General features: G+C 40.2%; 1 long non-coding RNA gene across 1 annotated transcript; it reads right to left on the reverse strand.

The window, feature by feature from the left end:
* Positions 1–12,619: 12,619 nt before the first annotated feature.
* On the reverse strand, positions 12,620–15,278 carry LOC142399776 (uncharacterized). Its single transcript, XR_012772883.1, has 3 exons — positions 13,066–15,278; positions 12,808–12,893; positions 12,620–12,689 (listed from the first exon to the last, which is right to left on the reverse strand). It is a non-coding gene; the product is annotated as an uncharacterized LOC142399776 (long non-coding RNA).
* Positions 15,279–26,638: the final 11,360 nt, after the last annotated feature.

Here is a 26,638-nt window from a genome sequence, read left to right on the forward strand (position 1 = left end):
TCGTGTTCGAATGTAACCGATGAGATTTTGATGAGAGTTATCTCTTATAAAATATTGCTGTAGTCCTTGCTTGTTGGTAACCTGCTTAATTTCTCTAAAAATACAGCTTTTCCTAGCAACTTTCCTTTTGTTGATTCAAATCTATTGAGCCTCGAGGGACCAAATCGTTTGCAAAAAGTGTTATTTTAGGCTTGTTTTACAATCTGTGAATAAAAAAATGAAGCAAAGCCGGTTATGGTGTGCCTTTATTTCAAAAGAAATGGCTGTTAATCAAAGTCGTGGGAATGTATCGCAGATAGGGTTCCCTCTCATGAATCTCATTTAATTTTTCTCTGTTGCTTCGGCTCATATTGATTTCTTGCCTCTCCTTATCAGCTCCTCCAAATTAATTGGAGAGAAGAACCAAATTGAGGCTGATCTACAAGGGGAACTTTTCAACTGACTCACTCTTTGCGCTTTATAATACATCCCTCTGGTCCACATCTTAAACTGGAGAGCTTACACTTTAAGATAAGAGCAGTAAAGCATATCCATATGATACCTCCCTCACCTGGATGCTTGTCTTGTATTAATGATAGAAGTACACGCACAAACACTGATCACAGCTCATCACAAGTTTCATCGACCCTCTATTCTTTTCAGCATATTTGTATCCTAACTTTTGCTAATTGCTGTCAAATCAAGTGTACGGCTGAAGTACACAGAGCGAAACTATATGTCAGAAAAATGAACCATTTGACCTAAAACTGTAACTTAATAAGTTAAGAATTCCTCTGCTGGCATTCTATAATCTACTCTGTTCATCAAAATTAAAACTTGAGAACTTTTTATTCTCTTCATACCGTCAGTGTTTCTTCACATCAGCTGGGCCTGCTCGCCTTCGACTCTACCCAAGCTGCAGAAATACACACAAGCTGGAGAAGGTCTAGTTGTTTTGGAATAATTCAGCCACATGCATTCACCCAGAAGTTTTTCTCTAAAAAAAACCCAAACAAATTATACAGGGTTCCTTATATATGGATGCATAGGAATGGTATTGTAATTCTTATATTGCTTTCTTGATGTCAAAAACACAAGAATAAACGACCCTTTGGCTTCATTATGCCAAAGGTCACTGTTAACGGAGCTGGTTTCTTAGTTAAGTGCATGGTTAAAAAGAAACTATATCCTTGACTTAGCAGGATGGTGAAAAAACTTTTAAACTTCCAACTGGGCTCCCTGGCATGGGATTGATCAGACTAACCATTCCGACCACCCCTCCTTCCTCCAAGTGAGTTTTTCTGGGCAAATCAAGTGTTGAAACCAAAGTCAGACTTTAATAGCCTCAGTGAGCTTCAATCTCATCATGTGGTGTTGGAAAATGAAGATGTCGGTTATGTCGTCAGATGTTGAGGTTGCTTGCTTGCATTAAGCTCAGGTTGCCAGATTGATTAAGAGATGCTACGTAAAGTCCCTGTTCAATACCAGCTCGTGTTCCACCCTAGAAAAACTGCCAGGACTGGTTCATTAGGTGTGTTGAAACTCTGGTTGTCTGAATCTGTGTCTTCACCAGTTGTGGCGCTCATAGGAATGTAGAAGGAAAGACTTTAGGAACAAAGATAGATTAATCACCTTCTCTGAACCTGCTTAAGACATTGAAATCATGTTTTTCTGGTCGCTCAAGGAAGCTAATATGTACACTCTTTGTCAGGTTTAAAAAGGGCTGCTGAACTTAAATTAACAAGGTGCAAAGGTGCAGTGCTTTTTATGTACAGCAGATAACAAACACCACATAGATTTGTTTTTAAATCTGTTTCTGATGTTGGATTCAGCATCCCTCGCATAGCAGCCAGGAAGGCATCAGGGAATCTCCAAAGGCAGATTCATTTTCTGTGTACGATAAAATATTTGTTCAAAATTTCAGGGCATTGTCATGTTTCAGTTTCGAGGTACTTCCTGGGCTGTTATGTTAGCATCATCACACTCAAATTGCTGCCATGACTGTAATTGCAGAATATTCTAGGTCTCTGTTATATTACTCTAAGTGAGGGATTCCATTCAGAATGTAAATAAACACAATGTAACGACCGACAAAAGTTGCCCTGACTAATACAAGAATCACTGGAGGCACAGCTGAGTGTAAATGTGTGGGTTTGAGCTGAGTAAAATCCACCTCATTGTGAACTGTGAAGGACTGGAAGTGATGAAAATGGCCTGAAACGCATTAGTAGAAAGCCTGATCTGGGGAAGACTTGTCACAGAAATCGCCAAGTCAGACTTTGGGATACTGCCAACCCAGCAGTCACATCCATATATCAGAGCCAAGGTAAGGGAACCTGCAGTGTTGATAGCTGAGATGGAGGCAGCTGCAGGCAGGAGAGCAGACAGACCACAAGAACAAGTTTAGAACTTGAAGATTTTTTAATTTCAGTTGTATGTGAGTGATCATTAGATATCTATCAAAATCTGCAGAAGAAAACAACCAGATAAAGTAATACGAAAAGGTTAACTTCACAACAAACTGAGACATTCAGACTGACACGCAGTTTGTATTTCCTTTCCTCAGGCTGCAGAAATTTGTGTCACTCGCTCACTTGGAAAATCGCATTTGTCATAAAAAGCAAATGTATTGCTCTCAGTCAAATGACTGTCAGTGCACTGATTTCATACATCGCTTACTTTATACTGATGTACTGCAGGATGAAAAGAGCAGACTACAATTAGCTGAGGGAATTCCTTAAAAAGTGCGGGTGGACATGGTGTGACGCTCTGGGAGGGGTCTGACATTAATCTTTTCTGAAAGAGGGAGAAAGCTACGATCAGAGCCTCCCCTCAGTTTGTTGCATTGTTTTGCATCATCCTGAGGTCTTCCTCTATTATGTGTCAGCCAATAACTGAGGCTGACACCTCAGCAGTCAGCCAGTTGCAAGACTGTAGAGGGGCGTCTTTCGGTATTTGTGAAGACGTCACCCTTGGCATGGCAAACCCAGTGGGATATCCAGTGAGTTTTTCACAGTGTCTGTGTCCAAGTGCAAAGGAAGAATAAACCAATATGCATCCTTTGTGTTGTTTGATGTTTAAGCCGATGGTTAGCAAACAAAGATTTTTCTTGATTTAGGCCAGTATTTAAAAATCCACTCTTAGAATCATGAATGAACTGGATTCCTGCATGGAAAAGTAAGGGGATTCCATTCTTGCTTTTCCAATGGGATCATACATTTTAGTTTTAAGAAGCCACAAAGACAGCGACATCTTAAAACCAAAGTGGAACTTAGGGAGGGCAGCCCTCAGCCAAGGGGCTATGCCCTTTCTTGCAATTAAAGATGGCGATCCTGATCCATAATTTAAAATCATCCACCCGCTTCCTTTGTCCCTGCCCACACTTCTCTCCAAAGCTTCATGAGATTTGGCTTGGTAGCTTGTCTGTACTCTTCAAAGTCTTAGACAATGAGTTTATGTTTCATTTTTATAGACAGACATGTCAAAATAACACTGAACGAGAGACTGCTGAGCCTTCTGACAGACACACTGGCAGCTCAGGGGTTTGAACCCATCGGCTTGTGGTTCTCTCCCTCCAACCTTCTTCCCCTCTGTTTGTAATTTTGCACTCCTGCTTGGACTGATTCCATTAAACCGTGAAAACTGTTTTGGTTTTCTGACAACTGGGATGTTCCATGGACAGATTGGCAAGCCATAAAAAGCAGAAAGACTTGCTATTGTAACCCGCCTCAGTTGTCATGTCTTGTTACTGAATGGTGTATTTACCTCAGTCTGCCAAGTAAACACTGTAACTTATTCAGGGGGTTCTCCATTCACAACTAAACTGTTACTCATCCCACCCAGAATCTCAAATAGTGATGGCATCCCCTGCTTTGTGCCTTCTCCTCACATGCCCACCCACACGCCGCTTTCCAGTTTACCTTTACACACATGAATGAGCACATATTTGCCTCTCCAATCCCTTCCACCTCTCCTCTCCACCTGCTCTGCTTCAACTGTCAGGGAGTTGCTCAGTATTCAAGGGATGCTTCTTGTTAGGAAAACCCCTCTTTTCCTCCCTCCCTCCTCATCACTCCTCTTCACCACCACCTGCTCCTCTGTTCCCCCTCCACCCACGCATTCCCCCGCCTCTCTCCAGCTCCAGATAGGAGCAGCACCATGCAATGGTCGAACAAATAAGAGATGCCGATGACTCATCGGTTTACTCTTTGCTTATGATTAGACGACTCCCCTGTTTCTCACTTATTATGTGAAGCTGAATGGATGCGATGCCAAAAACTGATAAGTGTGAAATAGTATTGACTGGCCAGACCTTAGCGGTTTTTGACAGCCGTAAAGCTAAAAAGGGCTTCACCACTATGGTGTTGTTTTGTGAGTCACACAGGGAAAAAATACACAGACAAATCATTGTTCTGGTTCTTTAAAAAAAAAAAAAAAAAAAATCTTCTTAGGTGAATCTCTTCCGTCAGACATACTGTACGGTGTTAGCCTGCAGAAGCAAACGTGGATGAAAGATGGGCAAGATGAAATCATTTCTTAATAAAGAAATCCTGGACAAAGTGGCTCTACTAAAGCACATGAACCTGCGCCGCTAAATAAGTCATTCAGAGAAACAGCTGGCAAGTTGGACACAGATGACTGAAAATGAACACATCCTTTAAAACGAAATGAAATGGTGAGGAAAGAAAAGAGAGACGGCCAAGCAGACACAGACAGGGCTGTCAGAAAGGACAGGCTGCTCAAAAAAAAAATCATTTTTCTTTAAAAAGCGAGGAAAGTGAAGAGGAGGGCAGGAGAAAGCCCTAGAAGGCTGAATATGCAGCATCTCCTTCCCACGCAGTCTGCCTACGCTCCCTCTTCTCCACCTCCTCTTCCTCCTCCTCCTGTTCCTCTTCCTCCTTTCCTTGTTCGGAATTGTTCTCCATGCATCCCTCCCTCTTTTTTTTTTTTTTTTTTTTTCCTCGGCTGCGTCATCCAGCTCTTCAGTGTGTGCACACCCCCACCCTCCTCCCACCCCTCTGGGGAACGAGCAAAACTCTCCACAGCGTTTTTGCTGTGGTGTGACATGCAGCCTGAAGCTTTTGGGCTTTTTGTTACGGGTAGTGGGTTGAAAAAAAAAAAAGAAAAATGAACACCCACACACATGCAGACTTCATTCCAGACACTCGAGAGTCATTTATTCATCAACCAGCCTGTAAAATCCCTTAAATTCAACTGTGGTTATGCGTTTTAAAGCTCGGTGAAAGATCCCACTCAGACTTCCAGACACCTAAAAATGTAATTTATATCTGTGTGTCAAATACCAGGGAATACCAGCATCAACACAGAGGCAATGTGTCCACATTTGTTCAAAGAGATGTGTATGTGTGTGTGTGTTTGTAGAGGGGTCGGAAACCTTAGTGATGCTAATCTCGTCAATCCACCTGAAACCAACCTGGGGTGAGACACAGGTCAGCACTGAGGTAAATTAAAGATGAGGGTGACTCACTACATCTTGAGACATCCAATTCAAAATATTAATACCACCGCATGGTCGTGACTGGAGAGTTATTTCTTAAATTACCCTCATCACGGCAATATCAATGGGTCCGGGTCAAATACAGCACATGGGACTGAGGGGAGTGGGAAACTGTCTGATAAGAAATTAAGAACTACTTGACATTTTCTACTTCACTTTCTGTTCGTAGTCGGGTAACTGCATGCCCGATAGAAATGATACAAGAACTCAAAAGAATGGAGGATTAAAGGGCCCTTAATCAGTATTTTTGTTGGATATATCGCAATATGAAAATGATTGGAATTGAGTTTCTTCTGGTGATGAACTTCAATTTGAAATAGTAGCTTTTCTCAGGTTCGCAGTGCTTGATTATGAATTTCAGCCACTCAATAAGCTGCACTCAGTCTGCAGCATCTTTTACAGCCACTGAAGACAGCAGATTCTCTTTCTCTCTGTGCTCTCTAATAGGGCTTCTGTGTGTCAGTGGGGTTGTATATTGACACAGCCAAATTCTCTGTACAGTGGTTTCTGTTTCTGTTGTCAGACAGTATGACAATTATGCAATAATCACTGGAACATGGACTATCCAGCCCCGTGATGGAGTGGTGACCTGTGACCTGTGCAGGGTGTAACTCTTCCCTGCCCCCCACGACCTGGAACTGGAAAAAACAAGCTATGGAAATTGATTGAATGAATGAATGAGCATGGTTCATGTTAACCAGCAGTCATTCTCCTGCTTTTGACACGCTGGTGCAAAGCTTTTGTGAAATTGCTGAAAAAGATTGCAACATGATATGGGAAAATCACCGTACACATTCATCTGAGAACAGCTGTGCTTTTATTTGGCTAGAGTGTTGACTGTTACAATGATCACCAGCCTCAGCTGGTAAAATGGTCAATCTTCCCAACAGAAGGTTCGATCCCAGGTGCGTCCACGTGTCTGAGTTGCCCTGAGCAAAGACACTGAAACCCCACATGTCTCCTAATGTGTTCATCGTGTGATTGTAGAGAAGAATGGCATGTGATTGTTTATGTGAATGAGAAACATGGCACTTTGTGGAACCCAGACAAGGTTGAATACATTTCACCCAGAAGAAGAGGAATGGTAGTGTCGACAGAGAATAACCACAGCAGGTAAAAGTGCATCTCTTTTGTAAAAAGAAAGCACACAGCACACTCCTCCTGCATGCTTGTACGCTTGTGAAAAAAACCCCAGTCACACGAAAGTGCCTGGTCAAAACTATAACTGAAGGTGCATGTAAATGTGCTGATTGTCACACCAAACAGAGCGAATAGGTGTGCCTGCAGTAGGACACAAGATGCTCTTAGGCAGTCTTGGTGATTCTCTTTGGCAGAAGTAGCCAGCAGTCCTACACAGAAAGATGTTTGATTGGTGGCCAGGTGCTTCACTTAAGTCATTAAAGTGTTAAAGGGAGATAAGAACAGAGACAGAGTTGATAGGTTTGCAACATTAAATTATAGGCAGCATGGTTATCATATTAATACTTTCACAACGACTGCTATTCTGATGTTTCGCTACATTCACCATTTACAAAGATACAAAGAACAGTGTAGGTTGATGGGAAAAAAAAAGACACTGTTGTGTTTATGAAGTCATCCTGAGGGGGAGTTCGATATTTGCATCAGTGGATCCAATAGTTCTTTCACTTACAGTACAGCAAAAATGTCAACCTTATGATGGTGCATTTATTAATAATTCTTTTTCTTGTCGATATCTTGTGAGAAAAATGAGTGTCTACGCTCCAATAAGGAGATACTTCGCTAAGCACTTGAAGGCACGCTGTATGTTACCATAAAGTATGTTGTCACATCACATTGAACCATAAAGAAAAAGCAGATGTGAGGTGTTTGAATGGCAGTGCCCGTGAAACATCTAAGTTCTGACCACAAACGCTCTTTTTATATCCTCCAACATGACTTCTTCATCTGAGCTCTGTGACGGTGAAGTGACAATAAGGCGTGATGATTCATTTCTAAAGAAAGCAGGAGTGTAAAGTCCTGCTATTGGCTAACAGGAAATGACTTCTCACAAAGACTGTCCAATGAACAGGAAGAGAAGGAAAAGGAGAGTAACGAAAAGGAAAAGAAATCACCTTTCAACAAAATCATGCTCATTTAATCAGCGCCAAGAGAGTGCTCTTGGAAGAGAATGAGTGTTTGGTGCTCCCCGCCTCTTGGTGCCTCCCTCATCTCCTCTCACACCTCCCGTCTCCTTCACAGTGTGCTTCTCGGCTGTGGGTTTACTGATTAGCCTGATCCATAAATAAGTAATCAAAGCAAGAGCAGCGACATTCCGCTCGCCCTTATTATCAATCTGCTCTATCACCAACGCACACGCACTCGGCCCATCTTTCTGGATCACAGTTTCCCCCGTCTTTACGCTGCATTTCAGAGCAATTCAGGATAACCAAGAGATGTCTGCGCCATTTCTGCTCTGCCTCGATCCCCCGTCTCATTAATGGAGCTGTGTGGATGGATTTAATCGCTCTCGGCGTGTGGAGGGCAGAAAGGCAGAGGGACAGTGAGATGGGAAGAAAAAAAAAGGAAACAGAGGGAAACATACAGTCAGTGTGAGTGTGACTAAACTGACTGCAGCAGAATGACTCACACTGTTGCCATGGCAACCTAAAGACAAAGTGGAAGCGGTGGATAAAAGGGGAGAAAATGTACATTTGTGGAATGAAGTGAGTGATGGCAGAGAGCAGGGGTGGTAGAGCACCGCGCGGGGATGCGCAAAACAAGCATAAAAGCCTGAAAAAAAAGGGAAAAAAAAGTAAGAGATAATGATAACAAAAACAAGGAAACACTTGGCTTGCAACCACACCTCCTAATGTGTGTGTATCTCAGCACTGCAGTATGGAACCCAGCGGCTCTACGATAGTGGACTGATGTGTGTGGGTGTGAAGCTTGAATGCCCTTAGTAAGTAACAAGTCACAGAGGCATAAAGTCTGGCCTCCCACCACAAAACCAAAACCCCTTTAGAGTTCATCTTCAGTAAAGTTTTGACTGTTCTGATTGCCAATACACTCCCCTTGTTATGTGCAACAACTCGAAATCTTCCTGTAGTACATTTCCAAAGATTTCTTGTGATGCACATGCAACCGTAGAACAGAACTCACCACAAAAGGCTGATAGGAATACAAACATTTAGGACATGGGCTTCTAACACATTTAGCTTTACATTAAATCTATTTTAACTGTCCCTCGCTGAAGTTAGAGTCCTGCATGACTCTTTGTACTGTATTTTAAAAAAGGAGCGATGCAGTGATAAACAGTTTACCAATACTTATACCAGTTTGTGTCACATAGTATTGTCTAACATCTTTGAACATATTACAGTGCTACAGTGTTAATAACCACAAACTAGACTAATGCGCTGTTCTCAACCAGTATTGCTAACATGAGCTGGCATGGTCAGTGAGCAGATCCCCCTGGTTTTACGACAATGTAAATGTAACGCAGTAAACTTGGATGAGATGTCATTCCCAACTCTGAGCTCTGACATCCAAGGGATCTAAAATTAAGCATAATTTTCACGACTGTCACCAAAAGCACAAATGAGCTATCTCCAAATGGAAGACAGACTTCAGCCCAGTCGCACGTGCTTTAGGTATGTGTGTCCACAGGTCCCAAAAGTTGTAGCCTCACAAAAAAAAGACGGTCAGATGGACACGGTAAATGTGGAGGAATTCTAACAGCTCATCAGGAGGCCACAGAGGAGCACATTTTCACTATCTAAAACAACTCAACCCTAAACAATAGCAGTTATAGCGGGAACACTATTTAAAGTCAATTTTTCCACCGTGTCTTTTTTGGCAAAGTCATTTACTTTGTCGCTATTTTGTCGACTGAAGAACATCTGGTTCCCTATCGGTCACTGCATGGTGGCCTTCTGACGTATCCCGCCACTGATCAGCTCTGAAACGCAATTCTGGAGGCTAACATTCAAAATACCAACTACAAGAACTAACTAAAAGCCTGGAAAAGCACTAAAAAATTATTTAAAAAAATATTAGTGTAAAGGTACCACCCAGGAGTGAGCTATTCCTAAATCTCTAACCTGAACTAACCACAACAGGCATTTTCTAAAGAATACTTGTCATAGTGATTGGGCAACCATTTGTCAGTTACTGATTTCTTCTGCCAAACAAACAAATCAACCTTTCTCAGCAAAGTCAGCTGGTCAATCAGTCTTTTCGGTGGAGACAAGCCTTCAGTGCTGTTCTGTGCTCTTCTTTCAGTGAATAAATTCTCTCCAGCTCTTAAGATGTTGATAGCAGAGAAAGCATATGAGCAGGGCTCTCAAGTTTGCTTGGAGTGAGATTCGGGCGGGGCAGGGGCCGGGCCATGTGCGCGGGGGGGGGGGGGGGGGGGGGGTTTTCTTTCGTTTTTTTTTTTTTTTGGGGGGGGGGGGGGGGGGCTGGTCCCTTGCAGTATTCCATCACCATAAATTAGCTAAAGAACAATTGTTTTATTAATACCAAAATCACAAAATCACAAATCTTCACTTTTACACTAAATTCTGCTATATTTTAAAATAAATTGTTTTAGGTATGCAAAGTCTTAACAAACAAAAATTTTTTATGAGTGTTGTTGTAAGTGTTTGTGGCAGATTTTGATGCTTGATGACTGATATGGGCTCCCATTTAAAGCACAGCCATTTTCACAGTCATGATGGATGACAGAGTTCCATTCAGAGCCAACGTGTTCCTGGTCTTGGTTTTATTGAGCCCCACCATGGAAAAAACCCTCTCTGCATCAGCATTTCAGTGTGGCAGAACTAATACTATGGAGGTAGATTTGTTTCTTTATTATTCAATCAAAAAAAAGGTTGCTTCAATCAAAAAATATATTTTCAATCAAAAAAACCCGTTTCAATCAAAGAAAAAAAGTGTTTGAATGCAAAAATATATTTGAGACTCAAAAAAATGCATTTGAACACTATTTTTTTTTGCTTGAAAATGTTTTTTTTGATAGAAGTGAAGGTTTTTTTGTTTGAAGCAACTTTTTTGATTGAAGTATTGTTGTTTTGTGTTTGGGCCATATTATGGGTAGGACATTTGTGTCTTTATAATTCAATCAAAAAAGAAGTTGCTTCAAACAAACAAAAAATATTTTCAATAAAAAAATCACTTCAATCAAAAAATAAACCTTTTCAATCATAGAAAAAATGTTTTTGAATGCAAAAAAATATTTGAGACTCGAAAAATTGCACTTGAACACTTTTTTTTTGATTGAAAATGTTTTCTTTGATTGAAGTAATCTTTTTTGTGTTTGGACCATGTTATGGGTAGGACATTTGTGTCTTAATTATTCAATCCCAAAAAAGTTGCTTCAATCAAAAAAAAAACATTTTCAATCAAAAAAAAATATTTTCAATCAAAGAAAAAACTGTTTAAATGCAAAAAAAAAAAAAATCATTTGAAGTGTTTTTTTTTTTGATTGAACTTTCTTTTTTTTTGAATGAAGTGAAAAAAGTTTTGAAGTCGTTTTTTTTTTAAATCATTTTGACACAAACGTACCGCAGTGGGCGGGTGCTTCCCCATTGGTCAGACATGTTTGAGTGACAAGTGTCTACACCAACGACGTCTTTCTGACAAGCAAGTCATGGTCGCCACTCGCCAGCGAGCCAGGAAGCAGTGGTCAGGCAGTGGTGGAGTTGTTGTTAAGTAGATAAAACCGTATTAAAATGATTGGTGTCACGTTATTAGCCTACTCTGTTTGATATTTCGATTAAACATACAGCTTGCTAACTTAGCTCACGTTGACTAATTTGTGTGATTGTGTTAGATATCTGACGCCTCATATTGTCAGGCAGGCTAGCAGGGTGCGCTAACGGCTAATTGAATTGTTTATTTCACTTAAGTAACGTTACAGAGGCTTGCTATGTGCTAGTGCTATATTGTGTTATAATACGTAACGTCATTAGTGGTCAAACAACAGTCCACAGGCCAACTGTTGCCCACAGCGCTGCCTGTTTAGCAGCAACAGGTCATGCAGAGCCTGAGTCTATCTTCTCACACAGCCCACAGGATTACACGACGCTGAAGTTGGCATCCGATTCGCCAGCCTCCGATTCGCGCATTAAAGGGGTGGGCATAAAGGGCCATTTCACTGCTTTTTTGCATTTTGATCGACCAAAACAAGGTCCTATATGGAAGCTACAAAAGTTACACTGCTCAAATCTGGATGGAATTATTCTAAAGAGGCTATAGATTCATTAAAATCTTGTTTGGGATTTGTGAAACCTTTTTCTGATTTGTAAAAATACAGAACAGGGCCATTTCACTTCTTTTTTGTTATTCTGATCACCCTGAACTGGGTCCTGTATGGAAACTACATTACTTAGACAGCTCAAATCTTGATATAATTATTCTAAAGAGGCTATAGATTCATTAAAACCTTGTTTGGGATTTGTGAAACCTTTTTCTGATTTGTGAAAATACAGAACAGGGCCATTTCACTGCTTTTTTGTTATTCTGATCACCCTGAACTGGGTCCTGTATGGAAACTACATTACTTAGACTGCTCAAATCTTGATATAATTATTCTAAAGAGGCTATAGATTCATTAAAACCTTGTTTGGGATTTGTGAAACCTTTTTCTGATTTGTGAAAATACAGAACAGGGCCATTTCACTGCTTTTTTTGCATTTTGATCGACCAAAACAAGGTCCTGTATGGAAACTACAAAAGTTACACTGATCAAATCTGGATGGAATTATTCTAAAGAGGTTGTAGATTCATTAAAATCTTGTTTGGGATTTGTGAAACCTTTTTCTGATTTGTGAAAATACAGAACAGGGCCATTTCACTGCTTTTTTGTTATTCTGATCACCCTGAACTGGGTCCTGTATGGAAACTACATTACTTAGACAGCTCAAATCTGGATAGAATTATTCTAAAGAGGGTACAGAGTCTTTAAAACACATTTTATTATTTGTGAAAACTTTATTTGGTCATTGAAAATTCAAAAAGTTCCTCTGAGCTTTCTTTCTTCTTTTCATTTGGACCATCCAAAACCAGAACCTGTATGAAAAATGATTAAATATGGGTTTAATCATTGATCACATGATATAAATGATATCAAACACACTTTAGAATTTGTGAAACCTTTCTTTGTCCCAAAATTCACTGGAGTCCTCGCCTCTCCATGTTCATTTTAATTTCCATGAGGATCTCCTGTCTTTCACTACATAGGAAAAAGAAAAAGTTCATGCATTTTACGTCACTAACTACTTACAAGAGTCTTCTTTACTTGTTGACTTTATTATCATGTTCTTTTATCTAGAAACAATGACTTCTCTCACCTTTCTTCCATCTGCCCGTGGTCAACCTCTGCCACCGATTCAATCCGTTTCATTTTTCTGACTACTTCCAGAGCCTTTATTGTTGCCTGCATCAGACATCCCATAGTCCAACCATTAATATGCCCTATTCTGTATTGGATGCTTTGATGAAATCTGCATCACACATTTATTGCTGTCATCTCATGAATCTTTCCACTAACATGTGCTATCATTTCAGACCCTGCTTGTCTTCTCCTGCTCCCATCATAGTCATCTTACCTCCCATCTGAGTGCAGACAGGACCTTCTTCATCCCATTATTAACACTATCTTAGATACTGTACCACAACTTCCTGATTATATCGTCTATCAAACCTGTAGTATTTTGCCATTATGTGTTATGTGCACTGATGAATTGGATATTAAACATTACATTTTGCTGTTAGAGTTCACCCTATACCAGACAATTTGTGAATGTAAGGTTGAAATACATTTACTTAATCAAGATTTGTCTTTCTGGAATGTTGAAGATGTCTTTTGGGTTAAACTATTTCTTCATATCTCCAAGTGGTTGCCAGTGAGAAATAAACTTCTTGTTAAGTTGTTGTAATATAGATAGAACAGTGTGTAGTTTGGTCAGTTAAAAATGTGTAGTGTTGTTGTGGCTCCAGAGTAGAGTAAAATAAATTACAATGGGAAAATGGGCTACTGTAATGAAGGTAATCTTCATTACTGACTTTTGGTCTTTGAGGTCACATGAGTAGTATTTTTAATAATGTGGCATAAATAAATTGTCAAATGTTTTATTGAATGTGTATATTAACAACAGGTGGGTGTGCAGGTCCTGTGTTGCCCTCAGCGGGGAGTGAGGGGGGACCAGGCCTGTAAAGGGAAACATCCAGTCAGTTAGTAGCCTGAAATGCTCTGTGATAAGGATACGTGTAGCTAAAGGATGTGATAAACTGTGAGGTGACTATGCTGTTTGGAATTGTGAATTCTGAAATTTGTGTGTAAAGTCATTCACCTATGTCTCCTCTCCAGGGTGCTCAGTCAAAAGAGTCCCTACATTCAGTCTGCAGCGTTTGAAGGTTCCGGGTCGTACCATGTGCTGATTAGTGTAGGGGGGAGTGCACCAGAATCAGTTAGGGGAAGTCTTTGGTAGATTTGGTACTTTTGTTTAGACATGCTAGGAATTGATTGATTTTATAATAGAGGGTAAATGTATTTTAAGGTTTTTGTGTGTTGTTGTTATGGGGATGTGTAATGGGAGGAGCAGAATCCCCTACGGGTTTGGTTGGTGGAGCCAGAGTAGGATATAAGGCTGCCAGTTGGACCACGTGAGAGAGTTGGTCCTGTTACTACGAATGCTGCTAGGACCACAGTGCTCCTGGTCCGCAGTATGTGTCCATGTTAAAGTGTATGATTGATGTAAATGTTGGTGAATAAAACACCCGGTTGGTTCATCACTACCTCTGCCTCAAGCCTCCTACCTTGCGTATCCAGCTGCTACATGGCCATCCTAACAGATACATATGTCCATGTACAGTATTCTAAATCATGTAAGCACAACCTAATGATTACTGTTGGTCTTAACCACCCATTATTTTACATTAAATATGTCAAATAAAATTAATTTTTATTTTCTTGACGTGTCTTGTAAAATGGCAACTGGAAACAAACTTTAGCCAAATAGACAGTTTTTAATCTCATTATTACAATGGCAGGTTATCACATTCACAAATAGGCTAAAGGGCTGCAAGGCAAAGACAATGTTGAACAGTTGTTTTACAGACATCTAAGATAGTGTTAATAATGGGATGAAGAAGGTCCTGTCTGCACTCAGATGGGAGGTAAGATGACTATGATGGGAGCAGGAGAAGACAAGCAGGGTCTGAAATGATAGCACATGTTAGTGGAAAGATTCATGAGATGACAGCAATAAATGTGTGATGCAGATTTCATCAAAGCATCCAATACAGAATAGGGCATATTAATGGTTGGACTATGGGATGTCTGATGCAGGCAACAATAAAGGCTCTGGAAGTAGTCAGAAAAATGAAACGGATTGAATCGGTGGCAGAGGTTGACCACGGGCAGATGGAAGAAAGGTGAGAGAAGTCATTGTTTCTAGATAAAAGAACATGATAATAAAGTCAACAAGTAAAGAAGACTCTTGTAAGTAGTTAGTGACGTAAAATGCATGAACTTTTTCTTTTTCCTATGTAGTGAAAGACAGGAGATCCTCATGGAAATTAAAATGAACATGGAGAGGCGAGGACTCCAGTGAATTTTGGGACAAAGAAAGGTTTCACAAATTCTAAAGTGTGTTTGATATCATTTATATCATGTGATCAATGATTAAACCCATATTTAATCATTTTTCATACAGGTTCTGGTTTTGGATGGTCCAAATGAAAAGAAGAAAGAAAGCTCAGAGGAACTTTTTGAATTTTCAATGACCAAATAAAGTTTTCACAAATAATAAAATGTGTTTTAAAGACTCTGTACCCTCTTTAGAATAATTCTATCCAGATTTGAGCTGTCTAAGTAATGTAGTTTCCATACAGGACCCAGTTCAGGGTGATCAGAATAACAAAAAAGCAGTGAAATGGCCCTGTTCTGTATTTTCACAAATCAGAAAAAGGTTTCACAAATCCCAAACAAGATTTTAATGAATCTACAACCTCTTTAGAATAATTCCATCCAGATTTGATCAGTGTAACTTTTGTAGTTTCCATACAGGACCTTGTTTTGGTCGATCAAAATGCAAAAAAAGCAGTGAAATGGCCCTGTTCTGTATTTTCACAAATCAGAAAAAGGTTTCACAAATCCCAAACAAGGTTTTAATGAATCTATAGCCTCTTTAGAATAATTATATCAAGATTTGAGCAGTCTAAGTAATGTAGTTTCCATACAGGACCCAGTTCAGGGTGATCAGAATAACAAAAAAGCAGTGAAATGGCCCTGTTCTGTATTTTCACAAATCAGAAAAAGGTTTCACAAATCCCAAACAAGGTTTTAATGAATCTATAGCCTCTTTAGAATAATTATATCAAGATTTGAGCTGTCTAAGTAATGTAGTTTCCATACAGGACCCAGTTCAGGGTGATCAGAATAACAAAAAAGAAGTGAAATGGCCCTGTTCTGTATTTTTACAAATCAGAAAAAGGTTTCACAAATCCCAAACAAGATTTTAATGAATCTATAGCCTCTTTAGAATAATTCCATCCAGATTTGAGCAGTGTAACTTTTGTAGCTTCCATATAGGACCTTGTTTTGGTCGATCAAAATGCAAAAAAGCAGTGAAATGGCCCTTTATGCCCACCCCTTTAATGCGCGAATCGGAGGCTGGCGAATCGGATGCCAACTTCAGCGTCGTGTAATCCTGTGGGCTGTGTGAGAAGATAGACTCAGGCTCTGCATGACCTGTTGCTGCTAAACAGGCAGCGCTGTGGGCAACAGTTGGCCTGTGGACTGTTGTTTGACCACTAATGACGTTACGTATTATAACACAATATAGCACTAGCACATAGCAAGCCTCTGTAACGTTACTTAAGTGAAATAAACAATTCAATTAGCCGTTAGCGCACCCTGCTAGCCTGCCTGACAATATGAGGCGTCAGATATCTAACACAATCACACAAATTAGTCAACGTGAGCTAAGTTAGCAAGCTGTATGTTTAATCGAAATATCAAACAGAGTAGGCTAATAACGTGACACCAATCATTTTAATACGGTTTTATCTACTTAACAACAACTCCACCACTGCCTGACCACTGCTTCCTGGCTCGCTGGCGAGTGGCGACCATGACTTGCTTGTCAGAAAGACGTCGTTGGTGTAGACACTTGTCACTCAAACATGTCTGACCAATGGGGAAGCACCCGCCCACTGCGGTACGTTTGTGTCAAAATGATTTAAAAAAAAAAGGACTTCAAAACTTTTTTCACTTCATTCAAAAAAAAAGAAAGTTCAATCAAAAAAAAAAACACTTCAAATGATTTTTTTTTTTTTTGCATTTAAACAGTTTTTTCTTTGATTGAAAATATTTTTTTTTGATTGAAAATGTTTTTTTTTTGATTGAAGCAACTTTTTTGGGATTGAATAATTAAGACACAAATGTCCTACCCATAACATGGTCCAAACACAAAAAAGATTACTTCAATCAAAGAAAACATTTTCAATCAAAAAAAAAGTGTTCAAGTGCAATTTTTCGAGTCTCAAATATTTTTTTGCATTCAAAAACATTTTTTCTATGATTGAAAAGGTTTATTTTTTGATTGAAGTGATTTTTTTATTGAAAATATTTTTTGTTTGTTTGAAGCAACTTCTTTTTTGATTGAATTATAAAGACACAAATGTCCTACCCATAATATGGCCCAAACACAAAACAACAATACTTCAATCAAAAAAGTTGCTTCAAACAAAAAAACCTTCACTTCTATCAAAAAAAACATTTTCAAGCAAAAAAAAATAGTGTTCAAATGCATTTTTTTGAGTCTCAAATATATTTTTGAATTCAAACACTTTTTTTCTTTGATTGAAACGGGTTTTTTTGATTGAAAATATATTTTTTGATTGAAGCAACCTTTTTTTTGATTGAATAATAATGAAACAAATCTACCTCCATATAATACCAGTTTGGCAATTGTAGATAGCCTTATTGGGAATCTGCTCATACCAGTCACCTTTGAAAAGAATTAACCACGGAAGCCTAATTACACTCCTACATATTTTTCATTTTTCATTAAGTTGCTCATGTCAAAGGGTGTGTGCTGAATATTTAGGCCTATTACTCCAACGAACACTTTAATCGGCAGGTATTGGTCTTTTACAAGGAGTAGGAAAACTATAGTAACTAACAAAAGATTAAAATAAATGAAGATATGACCTGCTGAAGATCCTGACGGTTCTCTTCCACCTCCAGCTCGTCTACAACTTCTGCACGCATTCAGAGCATAATAGGCTATGTCCGCTGTGCATTCATGGGACGCGTGCTTGCAGCTGAAAGCTATTTCACACCCGGCAACAAGAAATTCTGTTTTCTGATTGGCTGAGAAATTCTATTTTGTGATTTTCCGATGGGTTGCTAAATCAAGACGGCTGTACCAGAGCTATAGTTCTGAGCTGTACGAGCGCACCTGCCATTGACTCGTTTATAGTATCGGCCATTATAATTTCTGTGCGACGAAGTTGATCATTTCTCAGCGTGAGAAATGGCATGTGTGGCGTGTGAGCGTGTGAACTTGCTGAAATGCGTGTGTCTCACGCTCATTGCGTGAGACTTGAGAGCCCTGTTATGAGCGTCATGAGCTGCCCCTGTTAGCTATCCTCCCAGCTAACATCCACCAAAAATGCCAAATTAGGCAGCTGATTGGTCCAATCCACATAGTGTTAGGCTGTTGATGAATACCTGAAAAGACTAATTCTAGTGTCCCTGCATGGGGTTTTGCATATCTCCGGGGGATACATATGACAGGCAAAAAAAAAAAAAAAAAAAAAGAAAATAGAAGAAAAACAATGGTGTGATAACTAGAAATGACAAGTAAAGACAAATTGTAGCCCATCAACTACTTGATCATTTTTACATTACTAATCTGAGCTGAATTTCCATTTTCTCTACACTCTAATCTTTCTCTGATAATTTCTTCACTGTTCCACAGTTGTGTTGATGTAATGTGTCATCAGTTTACACGGGAGGAGAAGCAGTTACATTTCTCACCACGCAAACAAGGGTGTGGAATATTTAGCCTACATTTAATTGGCAAAGGAAAATGAATCTAAACCCTGTACCTCTCCTCACCCTAAGAGGTTGGAGAAACACCAAGCAGGAGAGAGGAGAGAAGAATGATGATCCTCATGTTCAGTTTAATTGGGTCCTGTGTGGACACATCGACAGTTCCAGGCAGCTCATTAAGCTCCACTACATAAGAATAAATGTTCCAATTCAAAGACTAACGTAATAAAAAGATAGGTTGATAGATAAATAGATATAATTTCCCGCATGACCCTTAAAACAGGTTATATACTGTACTGCAGTTAAATGAAAATGCAATAACATCACAGGTCTGACTGTGAACGTCTCTGAGGTGTCTGATGCAGTGTAGGCTTTTGTCACTGTGTTTGACTGGCCAAGGACTCACCACAATAAGACTGGGAAGAAGTAAACAGTTGTTTCATAGGAATTATAAAAGACACCCAAGAACTACAAAAGAAAGAAAAAAAAAGACACCCGTCTTTTTCTTTCTTTCTAATTAATTGTACTGAAGAAGCACATGTTTTCCAAAGTATAACAGCATCTATTTATGTCCACAGCTGGAGCTTCTTATCATTTCCACAAAATAGCAATTTGCTTCCTTTTACATCCCAGACTCCCTGTCATTCCGTGATCCTCCAGGACCTGTCAGGTTTGGGTGGGTTAGGACACGGATGCAGACTCCAAAAAGGTGTTAAGCAGAAACTGAGTTTTATTCACAAAACCAAAACGTGGATAACAAAAGGCACGGCTGAGCCGGATGACAAAACGAGACTGTGACAAAACCATGAATATAACTGACTAAAAAAACAAAACAAAAAGACTCGACATGGAAAAATACTTAACTTGGAAAGAAGACGTAGCGTGGCATGAAGGGGTGAAAATCAAGTAATCAAGGTAAGGATTTCCCCAAAAGACAGGGGAGCCTGGAAACTAAATAGAGGACTGGGAGTGGTTGGTGACTGGGTGCAGCTGGTGACAATAACAAACAGGTGAGGGGAATGAACTAATGATCAGGCAGGGGAAGTGAGGGGGAAAACAATGGCAAGACTAAAAACAAGAACTCAAGTGAGTGCGAGATCATGCATCTTGATTCAGTTGTCAGTCATGACTGACTGACTGATGTGTGTACAGCTATGGGTCTGCATGTGAATGTGTGCTTTATTGTGTGTGTAAGTGTATGTTGGCTGACTAGAGGGTTGACATCAGCACCATGCTGCCAGTAGCCAAACAAGAGACACTGACATATTGAGCGCTGCTAGCACCTTCTGTTAGTCGGCCTGCAAATCCCTCTTCGGGCCATAGCTGTCGACACAACTACAGTATCGTTCTGAATAGCACTGCATGCTTTTTCATGTTGCCTGAAGTCTAATAATGTCCAACACTTTCCTTGAAGGTTGAAAAGAAGAATTTCATTTAGCATAACTTTCCTGGAAAATGGACAAAGAGTTCAGCTGGTTCACTTCGACTGACGAATTCAAATAAAACTGGTGCTCAGAACAGAGCACAGCAGGTCTGCTGGACGTGCAAGAATTTTCATTCATCAATAATAATGATAATTAAAATAATACCTTCTATAAGGCCTTTGTCAAACGCACATTTAAAAACACCTGTAAACACACTCACTCCAGATTTTTTATCTGAATCTTGGAATATCCATTAACGCTACACCTAGGCAGTCCCAAACATGCCTTGAAGGTGATGATTGAAGCTTAACCTTTAAATGTAGCTTATTGTTAGCTTTGACATTAGCTGTAATGTTATATCCTCATTTGTAAGCGTCTGCCAAATGCATAAACATAAACATAAATGTCGTCATTGAGAAATAAATTTGCAAAGTTTAATCTCCTTAATGTGTTATGGCATCTCAGGTAATGCCATAGCACATACTCCTTTTTTTTTTTTACATTACACCAAAATCGAGATGGCAGAGGCAGGTTTACTCCCACAATTATTTTTTTATGAGATATAGTTTAGAAACTAAAGACGTGCTTTATTAAATGGTAGAGCAGGACATTTACGCTTTACAGTCAATTCTAAAATGCACAGGTAACCAGTATTGTGAAGCTTTGTGCTCCAGTAGGTGAGGAGTCTGACAACTGCAATGTGAACTTGTACAAACTTACTTCTCCCCCTTGTTTGTCTCAGCAAACCAACCCAACGAGTACTCAGGATTGGTTGGTTCACTGGTTCCTCCAGATAATCTACACAGGAAAATGGTGCTGTCTGATCTGGTCTAAGCGTGATGCTCTGCAGATTCAAAAAGCAGAAACTCTCAGTCGTTGTGTTAATGGCTGGTTGAGCTTATGATATTTCTGCTAATACTAAACAAAACCCTCTTGCTGATGACCAATTAATCAAGTTGCCTATATTAACAGCAGCTGGTTGCCACTTAGCATCTTTCATCCACACATTTCCGATACCCGCTTATTCCAACTCAAGGTTGCAGTGGGTCATCCTGCGAGAGGCAGGGTACACCCTGGACAGGTCACCAAACGAGACAAAACACCATCCACGCTTACAATCACTCCAAAGGTTAATATAGCGTCACCTAGCCTGACTTGCATGTTTTTGGGTGGTGGGAGGAAGCTGGAGTACCTGAAAAGAACCCCATATTAGCATGGTGTAATAAAGCCTTGTTTCCACTATGCAGTCCGGTACGGGTCGGTTCAGAACGGTACGGTACGGATCGGGACGCTTTGGGGTCAGCTTGCGTTCCCACTGTACAAAGGGGACCCTCAGGGGTTGGCGGAGTGCGGGCCGAAGCGTTAATAGTAGATAACAGCAAATAACAAATAACATCCATCATTTCGAACCACCTCCAAGCTTCTTCAGCTTAATGAGACACTGGCTCGCGGTCCGGTTGAAACCACTCTCTGCCATTTTTGCGGCAATCAGCTAGAAAACTTTTTCGTTTCGCACAGCGCCATTGAGCTCCCGCTGCACAGCCTCCTCACCAATAACGGAGAGCAGAACCTGGAACCGGTCCTGTGTGCTAGGTACCCCAAGCAGAAGGGTTACAAAAATGATAACACTGATAGTGGAAACACTGAAATAAGCGAACCGTTCTGAACCGACCCGTACCGGACTGCATAGTGGAAATGAGGCTTTAGTTGTTCATTTAGGTTATATTTATCTAATTTAAATTATTTTCACGAGTACTGATTAGTAAAACTTAAGAATTAAAAGAGGGTGTGGGATACTTTCTTTTTCACGTAACAATATAACTGTCTTTATTTTAAAGTCATGTTTATTACAAGATGCCACATTAAGTTTAAAGCAGCAATACTCCAGTGAAGAAAAGTGCAGACAATGGACCAGATCATTTTTAGCAGCCCATCAGGCCTATGAGGCCCGCTGCTATACACGCAGCTTTGCCATGATGGAGTTCCTCATCATATTAGGGAGGAGAGATTAGTTTTCTGTGTCAGTGTGTCTTTGGCAAGGACAAAAGATGAAGATCAAAGCCTTGAGGGGTAGAGGAAGGTGAAGATGTTGGAAGATTTAAGGAATGAGCAATGAAAGTGAGCACAGGGGTTGGGAAAGGGCACTGAGGAGAAATATTTGCTCTGTATCGAACAGCTGAGTAAAAGATTAATCAGAGGGCAGATTAAAAGTGGTAAGACATGCTCTGAGTGAGACTTAATTTGTTGTGGTTGTCATTGAAAATGTTTGGCACAACCATCAGATCTCAACATTCAGTAAAAATTGAATTATTTTACGTAGCCTTGACGGCGTAATTATAACCTCTTCTTGAAATCTGCTTCTGACTTTTTCTCTCAAGACTCACGATTTACATGTTTAATATGACTGATTGTTGAAAAGCAAAGAAGCTGAGAACATTGCTAAAGATATACTACAAAACAAGGATTTTATAACAGGTGAATATTAGTAATAATGAATTATAATAATACTATAAGAAACATTCTGCTGGTTTAGTTCTTGAAAGCATTTTTTTTTGCCATTTTTTACTTTCATTCACAGGCTTCTGTGTCAGCCCTGTCCACGAGTACCCATGCTTTTATTACAACCTTATATTCAGTAGCACACAGTTACTCGAAACTTAAGTACATTATTCTCCCTAGAGAGATTCGTTTTTTTCTCCTCCTCCTCCTCCTCCCCCTCCCACGTTGTATTCCCAGAAGAAAGAACAAGAAAAATGTCTTTGTCTGAAAATTGATGGGTTCTTTTTTCCTCAGTTTTGAAACTTTGAGATTTTCACTTTTTTTCTGGAACAAAAAAAATGGAGAAGATATTGTTGTCATGACACAAGGCAATCTTATTTTAAAAACAATAATTCCTCCTAACTGAGAAAGACATTACATCTACCCTATGATAGCTTGTTAGCAAATAAGGCAACGAGCTCGCAGAGCCACAAAGGACTTTCTGACAAACGTGTGACGAGTACGAGTGTGTTGTGCATGCACTCTGTGACATACACACACACAGACACAAAGAAATAAACGAGGTCGTGACAAGTGCCATCTCATTATAGAGTGTCTCCCTATTTTTTCACAGCACAATCAGTCCAGTCGTGACACACACACACACACACACACACACGCACACAGATCATAATGAAGCTTTTGTCTTGTGAGTGCAAACAACTGGCATCCATTCAGATTCTCCTGCCTCACTTTTATGAATATTAACGCTGTCATTCATGAATATAAAAATCTGTTAGAGATTCTGAACAACGTATGGTAGTCACATCTCCCTGCTTCGGGAAAGGAGGGGGCCTCTCAGCACACTTTTTAGTATGGATACCTAGATATAGGGATATCACGTCACTGATGTAGAAGGAGTCCGAATATGTGAAGAAGGTTGAGATGTAACAATTAGATGTAGTCGGGCTCACCTTGATCCACAGCAGAGGAACTGGAACCAGTTTCCTGGAGAGGGGGAGGGATTTATTCCACTCTGGAGTTGCCCTTGGTGAGAGGTGGTGGGCGGACTTATAGCTCGCTGTTTGAGCGCTCAAACGGAGTTTTCCAGGGTCCACGAGAGGGTGGTTTCCTTGCATATTCAGGTTGGGGGAAGAGCTCTGAGTGTTTTGCATATAATGGCCTGGCGTTCTTTGAACTGTTGGTGGGTGTTGGAAAGTGCGGCACCTGGTTCCATCATCCTCCTGGGAGACTTCAGTGCTCATAAATTCAATCGCAAGAAAATCCTGGAGGGGTGTGGTTGGGAGGAACGACCAGCCCAATGTAAACCCAAGTGCTGTATTGTTGTTGGACTTCTGTGCTAGTCATGGTTTGTCCAAAATAAACCCATCTTTGCATCTTCAAGCAAAGGGGTGTCCATAGGTGCACCTGGCACCAGGACACCCTGATCACATTTGCAACTATATCCTGCAACAACGTGTCTTGGACACTTGAGTGAAGAGAAGAGCTAATTCCGACGGGCACCAAAACTTTTAATGAAGATGTATTGGGATTTTTCGTCCGAGGCCCTTCTCCAAGAGATCTTCAACTTCCATCTTCGGGAGAGCTTCTCCCACATTCCGAGGAAGGCAGAGGACACTGAGCCATGTGCCGGGCCAGTGGTAGAAAGAACACTTTTTCAAAAGGTGGGCCATAACTTTTAAGGACAGTATTTCTAGGTGCAACCAAGGGTTTTTCGTTTGGTCGGTGTAGGATTGCATCTTTGCTTTTTGCAGATGATATGGTCCTTGTTGGGGGTGAGTCACTGCCTCAAGTGGAGGAGCGTAAGTATTTCAGAGTCTGGTTTACGAGTGGGAACAGAAAGGAACATGATCCTGACAGGCGGATGGGGGCAGCATCTACAGTGATGTGGCATTGTACATCTTGCGTTGAAGAGAGAGCTGAGTTTGAATTTTCTGGTTGATCTAAGTTCCAACCCTCAGCTATGGTCATAAGCTAGTGGCTGAAAGAATTAGTTCACAAAAAGCATCCTATCCCTAAGGGAAGCTGGGCTCCCCCTAAGGGTGGCTTGGCTCACACTTTAGGAATAGGGGGAGGAGCTTGGTCATCCTAGTGGGGTTCAGAGTAGAGCTGCTGCTTCTCTGAATCGAAAGAAGCCATTTAAGGTGGTTCAGGCATCTGTCCCGGATGCCATTTGGACGGTTCCTTTGGGAGGCATTTCGGCCACGTTCCACTAGGAGGAGGCCTTGTGACAAACCCAAGAGGTGACTGTAGTGGAGTGATTAAGGACCACAGATTTCTACTTAGACTGTTAAGACTATTTACACTGCTAAGAATAGGTCAAATACAAAATGGAGGGATGGATGGATACCTAAATATGAGCTTATGGAACATAGAAGCACTTTTATATAATTGTTCATGTATCATAAGAAATTAAACAGAAAGCCAAGTCAACCATTTATGTGGTTTTAAAGGCTCTCAAATCGAGGATTCACAGGGGTGAGTTTATGATGAATGGTTTCACCATTGTTGTATCCACTGTCATTGAATTGTTCCATGTGTCCACAGTAGGGGGCTTTTTTTCTGTTCGGATTATATATCGCCCGGGTGACAAAAATGGCATGCATGCCATTCACATTGATGGAAATATTTAATAAAGAGCCCTAGCACATGTAACACAGCACTCCCTCTGTTCGAGCAGTGAGTAATGTTTGGTGATGGAGGGACCTTTTGTTTTGTAACAGCTCAGAGAACATGAGTGATGCAAGCCTCAAGGGCATGAGGTAGGTAGCTGTGAGTGACTGTGTGTGTGTGTGTGTGTGTGTGTGTGTGTGTGTGTGTGTGTGTGTGTGTGTGTGTGTGCGTGTGTGTGTGTGTGTGTGTGTGTGTGTGGAGGGAGAGCTTTTTTATAACCAAACCGCGTAAAGTAGTATGTGTATTTGCGTGGGTGCAAGCGTGGAAGGTGTGAGTGTAGTGAAGTGTGTGATGTGTGGGATGTGTGTGTGTATTCTTCCATGTATTGTAGCTAGAAACATAAATACTGTGAAATATTAGTTTCTTTGTGGTGTTGTCACATGTGTAGTCCCTGTTTCTCGGCTTGTTATGGCCTCCACTTTATTTCTTCAGTCCATTCTCAATATCCATAATTTCCAGGAATTACCTTTTTTTCATTTTTCCTGAGGTTAAGAGCTTTTCTATCCAGTCCCATTACCGAGCGGTAAACGGCTCATCATCACCTCAACTTCTGCAGTTATATATATATATATATATATAAAAAAAAGCATTAAAAGGTGCAATTTTCTGGGCCTTGTGCAAGTTCAACAGGGATCTGAAAGTGATTTCAGCATTGTGAGTTTTGCTCTTGTCCCATGCCGTGTCTTCAGCAGGCTTTTGCTCTTGTTTATTTGGCCGATTTATATAAGTTCTTTGAGTTGTCAAGTTGTCACATGTGTGCTGTTACAGTATGTTTTCAGGTAAATTAAATGTTATATTCAGTCTTATCTGAGGCAAAACTAGGAAAATGTGCTACAACGCTTCTTTTTCTCAAAAATGTCTAAATATAATTGGCTTAACAATAAATGACCATTTTTAATTAAAGGTGGGGTATGAGATGTTTTCTGGAGCATTTTTTATCATATTGTCTGAAAACCTCCTCATGACCCCATTGCACCCACTAAAATAGAATGTTTGGGAAAAAAAATTATATTTTAGTCCATTGTAGAGGGTGTAGCAAGAGGAAATGTCTGACCAATAGAAGTAATGATGAGAGTTACTTCTATTGGATTCTGACATGCCAATCAACCGTCAGCCCCCCTCCCCCCTCCCCCCTGCGCGTTCACAGACTCGTGATTCGTTCATGTGTTTTGAAGGCGTGGTTTCGAGGGGTGGGCTGAAGGGAGAAGCAAGGTTGTGTATTTTCAAAAATATAGCTTGCAGGAACCGTTTTTCCAAGATCTCATACCCCACCTTTAATAGTGAGGTATGTGTCTAATGAGCCAGTGTTAAATCCCTTTTTTCCTTAATATTAAGCTATTAAGCTGTTAATTGTTCCTAATACATACCCAGTACATTGTTTTAGGTGAAGAGAAGTATACCTGAATGCTTTAAATAAAGCTATATGTTACTTATGAACCAGTTTCCAAAGTCAATTTCTATTGTTTTTAACTCTTTCTGGCTTTGACATCAATTTGTTCACATCTGACAGGCATTAATTAG

The sequence above is a fragment of the Odontesthes bonariensis genome, chromosome 15 (assembly GCF_027942865.1).
Source record: "Odontesthes bonariensis isolate fOdoBon6 chromosome 15, fOdoBon6.hap1, whole genome shotgun sequence".
Taxonomy (NCBI): domain Eukaryota; kingdom Metazoa; phylum Chordata; class Actinopteri; order Atheriniformes; family Atherinopsidae; genus Odontesthes; species Odontesthes bonariensis.